The sequence below is a fragment of the Oncorhynchus kisutch genome, linkage group LG23 (assembly GCF_002021735.2).
Source record: "Oncorhynchus kisutch isolate 150728-3 linkage group LG23, Okis_V2, whole genome shotgun sequence".
Lineage (NCBI taxonomy): Eukaryota > Metazoa > Chordata > Actinopteri > Salmoniformes > Salmonidae > Oncorhynchus > Oncorhynchus kisutch.
In genome coordinates this window covers 5927734-5937181 of record NC_034196.2, presented here as the reverse complement: position 1 = coordinate 5937181, position 9448 = coordinate 5927734, and positions in this window count along the sequence as shown.

Genomic DNA, 9448 nt, shown 5'->3' with positions numbered 1-9448 from the left:
CTGGATGAAGTTAAAGTGAGCAAGCCATTCAGACCAGCTTACTGATTGAACCTATAGTACCAGTCAAAGGTTTGGACACATCTCCTCATTCCAGGGTTTTTCTTTATTTGTACTATATTCTACATTGTAGAATAATAGTGAAGACATCAAAACTATGAAATAACACTTATGGAATCATGTAGTAACCGAAAAAGGGTTAAACAAATCAAAATACATTTTAGATTTTAGATTCTTCAAAGTAGCCACCCTTTGCCTTGATGACAGCAACATGGTACCCTCTCCCTCCCTCTCTGTCTCTCTGGTTGTCATCTCAGGGGTTATTGCAGTGTTCACTCTATGTGTTAAAGGAGCACATCAGTGAGAACTCCCTTACATATGAAATCCCCCTGAGTAGACAGCTTTGTGGGACCGTCTAAGTGATGATGAGTTATAGCATATGAAAACCACACAGCGATCACTCTCACACCAGAAGCATGCCAGAGAGAGGTGGGGAGGCAGAGATGTGTACCGTGTGAGAAGCCAGGATTGGAGGGCCACAGTGTCTCCCTTTTTACAAATCCTCATGACAGATTTAACAATCCAAAACATCACAGGGGAAAAGACTGGAGTTGCATCCCAAGTGGCCGTTTATTCACTACATAGTGCAATCATTTTGACCAGAGCCATGGGCCCCGGTCAAAATTGGTTCACCATATTGGGAACAGGGTGCCATTTGGGACACATCATATGATCCAGAAGAAAGGTTTTATATTGCTCCAGCCAGAAACCAAAGCAAAAAGAGAAGCAATTGTGTTGATGGATTTAAAGACTGTGATGTACTATATAAAGAAATATTATAGAACTATAACTTGGCCAAGACTTTGCACGGAAAGAGAAGCGTAATAAAGGCAATAAAAGAATTGTGACATGCCAAGACACACTGTGACGTTTCCTTTGTTGGACTGTCACAAAGTCATTATAAAACCATTACATAGATACAGCCCATCATAGTTGAGCAATGAGATGATGATAGACAGAAACCAAAGAAGCATGGTGGTCAACGTGTGCAGTAGCCTATACAGATCACACTTTAAAAGGTGGGCAGTGTGAGTGATCTCAAATTCAAATGTTTTTATAATTAGAAATAAAAACTCAGCCAGTAGTTTGAACTAGGACAGGTTCTGTTTTTTAGTCACATGCTTGTTTTAGAGGCGTCTGCTGTGTAAGTAGTGTTGGCCTAAAGGTAATACTCTACTTACCTTGATGTTCTCTGTTTTGATTTAATCATTACCTCATATCGGTCTCATTCTGAGCGGACTAACACAATATGACACTTGTTACAAAAGATGGAGAGTTAAAGAGAGAGAGAGAGAGAGAGAGAGAGAGAGAGAGAGAGAGAGAGAGAGAGAGAGAGAGAGAGAGAGAGAGACAACACTTGGATACATTTGGGAACTACGCTCACAATAATCATAATACCTTGCCCCGAATTGCCAACTGTTTGGGTAAGAAGTTATGCATGTATTTACGTGCTGAAGGTCTTTGTCGTGCTTCTCTGTTGGACCCAGGTCTTTGTGAAAAGGGTTCCACTTCGTGAAAAGGGTTCGATTGGGCCTTCTCCTTAGTTTGTAAGTGTAAGGCTCTATTGTCCACAAGAAGTCACAATGTCCTTCACCTTAGTTGTCTGTGTTTACTTTCACTCATACTGTTGCGTATTCTTCACCACACTGTCTGTGTGGGTGGGCCATTTCAGTTTGTCTGTGATATGTACGCCGAGGAACTATCTGTACTTTACTTTACTATATATATTTTATCTGTACTTTACTTTACTATATATATTTTATCTGTACTTTACTTTACTATATATATTTTATCTGTACTTTACTTTACTATATATATTTTATCTGTACTTTACTTTACTATATATATTTTATCTGTACTTTACTTTACTATATATATTTTATCTGTACTTTACTTTACTATATATATTTTATCTGTACTTTACTTTACTATATATATTTTATCTGTACTTTACTTTACTATATATATTTTATCTGTACTTTACTTTACTATATATATTTTATCTGTACTTTACTTTACTATATATATTTTATCTGTACTTTACTTTACTATATATATTTTAGTCTGCTTTTACTTTTACTTCACTACATTCCTTCCTCATTTTATATTAAGGTATCTTTACTTTAACTCAAGTATGACAATTGAGTACTTTTTCCACCTTTGCATGCACTGTCAACTGTGGGACCTTAAAAAGACAGGTGTGTGCCTTTCCAAATCATGTCCAATCAATAGAATGTACCACAGGCGGACACCAATCAATTTGTAGAAACATCTCAAGGATGATCAATGGAAACAGGATGCACCCGAGCTCAATTTCAAGTCCCATAGCAAAGGGTCTGAATACTTATGTAAATAAGGTATTTCGTTTTTTATTGTTTTAGATAAATTTGCTAACATTTCTAAAAACCTGTTTTCGCTTTGTCGTTATGGGATATTGAGTGTAGATTGATGAGGAAAATATATATATTTTAGAATAAGGCTGTAACATAACAAAATGTAGAAAAGGAAAAGGGGTCTGAATACTTTCCGATTGCGCTGTAATTGCTGCATTGACTGCTCTCCAATGAAAGCACTCATTATAGGTTATGCTTGTGTTTCACCTATTTTAGCAGCACATTCAGTGGCAGATTAAATTTGTAGAGCAAGTCTGAGTGAATGAGCAAGGGTTAAATTAGCATCTTCAAGTAACAGCCTTTCTTGTACTCGGGGGTTGAAAGTCTTCAATCAGCTGATCTCTTATCAGTTTGCCTTGTATTGCTCCAAAATATACATAATTGTGCTGGAGCTAGTTTGAGAAACAGACAACTCACAAGTCCTCAACTGGCGGCTTCATTAAATAGTAGTCTCAACGTCAACAGTGAAGAGGCGACTCCGGGATGCTGACCTTCTAGGCAGAGTTCCTCTGTCCAGTGTCTGTGTTCTTTTGCCCATCTTAATATTTAATTTTTACTGGCCAGTCTGAGATGTGGCTTTTTCTTTGCAACTCTGCCTAGATGGTCAGCATCCCGGAGTCGCCTATTCACTGTTTACGTTGAGACTGGTGTTTTACAGGTACTATTTAAGGAAGCTGCCAGTTGAGGACTTGCGAGGTGTCTGTTTCTCAAACTAGACACTCTAATGTACTTGTCCTCTTGCTCAGTTGTGCTCCGGGGCCTCCCACTCCTCTTTCTATTCTGGTTAGAGGCAGTTTGCGTTGTTCTGTGATCACAACAGCATTGTACCAGATCTTCAGTTTCTTGGCAATTTTTCGCATGGAGTAGCCTTCATTTCTCAGAACAAGAATAGACTGACGAGTTTCAGAAGAAAGGTCTTTGTTTCTGGCCATTTTGAGCCTGTAATCGAACCCACAAATGCTGATGCTCCACATACTCAACTAGTCTCAAGAAGGCCAGTTGTATTGCTTCTTTAATCAACACAACAGTTTTCAGCTGTGCTAACATAATTGCAAAAGGGTTTTCTAATTATCAATTAGCCAAGTTAGCTAACTTAGATTAGCTAACACAACGTGCCATTGGAACACAGGAGTGATGGTTGCTGATAATAGGCCTCTGTACGCCTATGTAGATATTCCATTAAAAATCTTCCGTTTCCAGCTTACAATAGTCATTTACAACATTAACAATGTCTATACTGTAATTCTGATCAATTTCATGCTATTTTAATGGACAAAAAATTTGCTTTTCTTTCAAAGACAAGGACATTTCTAAGTGACCCCAAACTTTGGAACGGTAGCGTACATAGAACATAGTTGCCATGTTCTCAGAATATAAGATATTAATGTTCTAGACACATGTTCTGGGAACGTTGCAAGAACATTTATGTGTCCAAAGAAAAATGTATTGCACATCACCGAACCAATCAAGGCCATGATTTGTGAGCTACGATAGCTCTTTGTCTGTTGGCAAGGTTAGAGATACTCACACAGTACTTTTAAATTACATGTTTGACATACATGATTGCATTGTGCATGTTCATTTATGCAATAATTACACTATTCAATATGTCCTCAACCTGGGATTTGAACTCACAAACTCTTGTTTTCACGGTATGCCGATGTGCTACGCCACCGTGTGTGTGTGTCAGGTATCAGTTAAGATGACTATTCTTATCATTGATTTTATTTACTTATTTTAGCAATTGAAGTGCTTTCTGTTTAGTTGTATGGTGTTGGTGGGGCATATTAACCTGTTTCATAATACACCTTAATCACTATGCTCAATAAAATATTTTCTCAGCTTTTAACAGAGCTGAGATTTACCTCCAAGTGCATTCACCCTATTGCTTAACCCTATCAAGTTGTTTCAGATCTACACAAGTGTGCAGTAAGGAGAGTTTGGGGTTTCTTCTGGACAGGGCACAAATATACTGGCCCAATAAGCACATGTTCAAGTCATGTCTGTTATAGGGACAGTGATTCGGGTGTTTGTCATTGGCCTTCGAGACCCACTAGCGGTGTCACCCTACTCTCGCATTCTGTAACGAAACATTATGAATAGCTGCTCTTTCCATGATATAGACTAACCAGATGAAAGCTATGATCCCTTGTTAAATCCAGTTCAATTAGTGTAGATGAAGGGGAGAAGACCGTTTGGAAAAAGCATTTTTAAGCCTCGAGACATTGTATGTGTGCCATTCAAAGGGTGATATGGGCAAGTCAAAAGATTGAAGTGCCTTTGAACTGGTTATTGTAGTAGGTGCCAGGCACACAGGTTTGTGTCAAGAACTGCAACACTGATGGGTGTGTGCAAAGCTGTCATCAAGGCAAAAGGTTGCTACTTCGAAGAATCTAAAATATAAAATATAATTTGATTTGTTTCACACTTTTTTGGTTACTACATGATTCCATATGCGTTATTTCATAGTTTTGATGTCTTCATTATTATTCTACAATGTAGAAAATAGTCAAAGTAAAGAAAAACCCTGGAATGACTAGGTGTGTCCAAACGTTTGTCTGTTATTTTATTTTGAAATTAATGTAATATTTTCTGTTATTTTTGTGGACCCCAGGAAGAGTAGCTGCTGCATGTGTAGTAGCTAATGGGTATCCTAATAAACGAAACTAGACTTCCTTCTACAAAGATAAACAATCTGCGGTTCATTCAAGAAACTATATGAAGGTGCAACTCTTTCACCCAGTCTCTGAAAGGTACTACTTTTTTTTCTTTTAAAAATGTAACAACCCATTCATGCCCTTTATGGTGTGTTCTTCCGCCCAAACATCGGAGTATCTCTATAGAGCCTCGACACATGCCACAACAAAAGCCCTGTCTGCAGTGTAAACTAGACCTGAATCAACACAAGGTGTGGCTGCCGACTAGTTGTTTCTACTTCCAAGAACTTTGCACCGTGACAATCCAAACAGCAACTTCAGCAAGATGTGGGGCTTCCCTCAAAGACACCCCCCTGTCGCCAAGACAACCTCATTTTTGAGACTACAAACATCAGGGTGGACTGGAGCTTAGCATTCCAGAGGAACTCCCGGGAAGGCAGGGTTCCCTCTCTCCTTGTTGTTATTGTTTGTTGTTGCTAAGGTAGTGCACTTTGTGTAGGTAGGTCCAAAGCAGGCCCGTCTACTTACCTACGTAGGCATCCTTCATTAGAGCTGTTATTGTTGCCATTGACAGTGACGCACATGCAAAGCTAAACCCCACTACAAGAAAGCCGTGGGGTTTTTCTAAGGGAACTCCTTGAGGGAGTATTGCAGATCGAGGCGATGTGACTTAACAGTTAGAGTCTTAACAGTGCCACTTAATAAAAGCACGACCCGGAACTCTCAGAGGAGTTTGACTGCTTTTGCTGACCCGAGGCTGGGCCTGCTGGAGTGGAGTCTGGTTTGTGTGTGCGTGTATGTGTGTGTGTGTAGTCTGGTCTGGTGCTGGCGTGCTGCGTGTTGATTTTGCTGTGTTTCGTCATGGTCACTTGGGAAGCGTGAGCCTCACAGCCATTTTGCACAAACACAAACCAGGACCATCTGCAGCTCTGGCTCCGGTCCAAGAGCAATACTAAGGTCCTACACATCTTCTCCTGCTGCTCTCAATAACACACACACACTGCATGCCTTTGATGTCATGGATCTGGGTGCGAGTGTAAATGGCTGCCTGTCTCTGTGTTTAAACATCAATCTAGCTATAATATCTAAGAGCAGGAATCAGAACTATGTAATTATGCACTTATTTACACTCTGGGTGATCTTTACGACTATAGTGACTGGTACTGCCCATTTATAATCATTATAGTTCTGTAGGAAAGTTTTTAAAAAACTCGCACAGAGGTAAACCATTACCAGCAATATTTCACCTCCCCAATAGCATCATTCATCACATTCACCTTGTTGATTATGTACTGAAGGTAATGTGGAGAAAACCAACGGGAGCATTATCATTATCCAGAGAGGCATACGTGTGTAGCAGCAGCAATGTTTTTCACAGAACATTTGAAACTGATACAAACCACAGAGCCAGGGCAGCTTCTCTCACATACCTCTGGCACTGCACGGCCTGATCTGTACAACGTAGAGAGAAAAAATGTCTGAGTGTGTGTGTGTGTGCGGATTATGTGTGTGCATGTATGCCTATGTGTGTATATATATCAATGCACACTATACTCTCCAAAAGCCAAAAGCGTCATTTGGTTTCAATTGTATATGGCATGTTGTGGACTTTATAGATGTTAATGAATATAAGATACATTACCTACAACAGGTTACAATGACACGTAATGGACTTCTGATGTTCATGTTAAAACTTGGAAACGGCCTTACAGCTGAGTGGTTGGTAGTTTAACTGGTATGCTGGGATCGAGAGGCTATTTGGCTAAGCAACACTTGGCAAGGTTGGTTCACAATGGGACCTTCACATAAAGTCAACAGAATGTTCATAAGCAAGCTGCTTGAGGGATTTGATAGGAGTAAGAAGAAGAAAAAATCAGGAATGAGTTCTAGGCTGTATTCCCACTCTCAACTAAAAAGCCTGTTCACAACCCTGTGCAGACCAGAAGTCTTCCTCCGGACCGACTCCGCCTCTCCGTCCAGATCCAGCAGTACATATTGAAAAGAGGTGTCTTCCCTTCCCTAGCCAATGCTTTAGCACTCTCCTGAAGCTCTCTTTCTGTCTCTCTCTCTCCCCTCCAGCTACTTTGAACCCATCGACTTTACTGTCTCTCTTCAACACCAAAAACGTCTTTCTGCTCTGAGACGCAGGAAGGAAAGCATATTTGAATGGTAATGGCATGTTTCAGTGTATACTATTCAGGACTTGGCAAGCCAGACAGGTACGCTGTGACTGGCATCCGGAAGTTAAGATCCGTGGATTATTTCCAATGGTCAAATTGTCAGGCAGACAGAAGCAGCTTCTTATGGTCAACAGTTTCCTGGTCAAAAGTGGTCTGTTGAGGGAAGAATTGAAGGTGCAATACCGAATTTACATTATCATCAGGGACGTAGTGGTAAAGTGCAAAAGTGCCCTGATCACCGTAGGTAAATACGCAGGTAAACCCATAATGCAAAATAACCTAGGCCTAAACCCTATTCGAAAAAATAAAAAGGTGGGTAAACTATCATTTGTGAAGATTTTTATAGAAAGATCAAACAAAATCACGTCTAATTCTGTTATATTTGGACATGATCATAAACAATATAGGACAGATTTGAATGTAAGAATGAAGTCAAATGGCCCTGTTTATCACGCTTCAGGGCAACACGGTGAGATGAGTCACCCAGGCATGCTGATGTAACGGAAGAAAGCTAACATGATGTTTAGGGAAAAATCACACAGAAACCTGCTGGTACCTGCTCAGCAAATGGCCTTATCAGATCACAGGAAACTTCCTGGTACTGTAGGTGGCTACTGGCTAGATGTGTGGGAGTAGGGTGAAGTTGCCCCTAGACACTGGTCCTGGATCAATTTTGTATTTCTCCCACTTAGGTTGTGTGGAGGGAAAGCTGATCCTAGATCTGTATAGGGGCAACTGCCCAAGTATGTTTTTACAACCTTTATTCTTAATGCGACTTCTCCTTGACTTAAATATTGTCATTTCGACTCACTGATCTTGAAGACTAAGAAATACTCATATAACCTTTATTTTATTTTATTTATTTAACACAAGTCTCCCTTCATAACGCTCAGTTGCATTTTACGAGTTTATTTGATCATGTTGCTGTCCCGTCAAAATTGGCCTTGTATAAATCAAATGTCCCTTCAGTCCCATTCTTCATCTGTTTCATATCCTAGTTTTAAATTGAACTAAATTAAAATTCATAGTGGTGAATTTTGAGAATATCATTGACATGTCATAAGCTAGGGATTCCATCCAAATGGCGACAGATTTTCATGCGAATATTCTAATATTCTATAAAAACAATATGCACATTTTCCCAGAGACGTTTCCATCAATTGGACTTGTTACAGATAAGTCTGTGCATGATGACGTAGTGCACATAACATTTATTTTGCAGGTTTCCATCATTGTCAACTGATGGTTTTGTCACAAAATTATTTGCTTTATATAGCAAAATGTGCTCTAGCCAACAGCTAGCAGATGAGGGTAGGCTAACTACATTAGCTTTTTCTGGATAAGAGCAAGATTCTTTTTATTTGTGAAACAGCAACTGTAACAGTATAACTTTAGACCGTCCCCTCACCCATACCCGGGCGCGAACCAGGGACCCACTTCACATATCAACAACAGTCACCTACGAAGCATCGTTACCCATCGCGCCACAAAAGCCGAGGCCCCTGCAGAGCAAGGGGAACCACTACTTCAAGGTCTCAGAGCGAGTGACGTCACCGATTGAAACGCTATTAGTGCGCACCACCGCTAACTAGCTAGTCATTTCACATCGGTTATACAACCAAGCATTGATTCATCATGTCCCCAGAATAAGACACTCAATATTTATTGGAAAGGAGCATCAAGCTCAACGTGCACTTTCACCACCTTGTGAAGATCATAACTATTTCATCGTTAGCCTAATAAACTGCATGCTTTCCCAAGTGGTAGTACCAACAAATTTGACCGATAAAATGATCCCACTTTGTCTAGCATATTTTGTCAACAATTTTACTTTACTTGCATAAAAAGATTGGATGGAAACCTGGTTGACACGAATGTTCAACTGACATTTAGGGTGTTTCTCAATGAGTGGAGACAGGGAGAGAACTACTCATTTAAGGGAAATGAATAAAACATCTCAAACAAGTGAGACAAAGGACTAGATAATGGTCATAAAGTCAGTTAAGAAATGTAAATTAGAAACTTATACAGATGCACAATGATGACAAACTCCACACTTTCTCATAATGTACAAAGTGTAATTGAGTCAGACAAAAATGTCAGTCAATTCAGAAAGTGATTTGAATTTAAGATAAAAAATTGAAAACTTGAATAGGTTCTT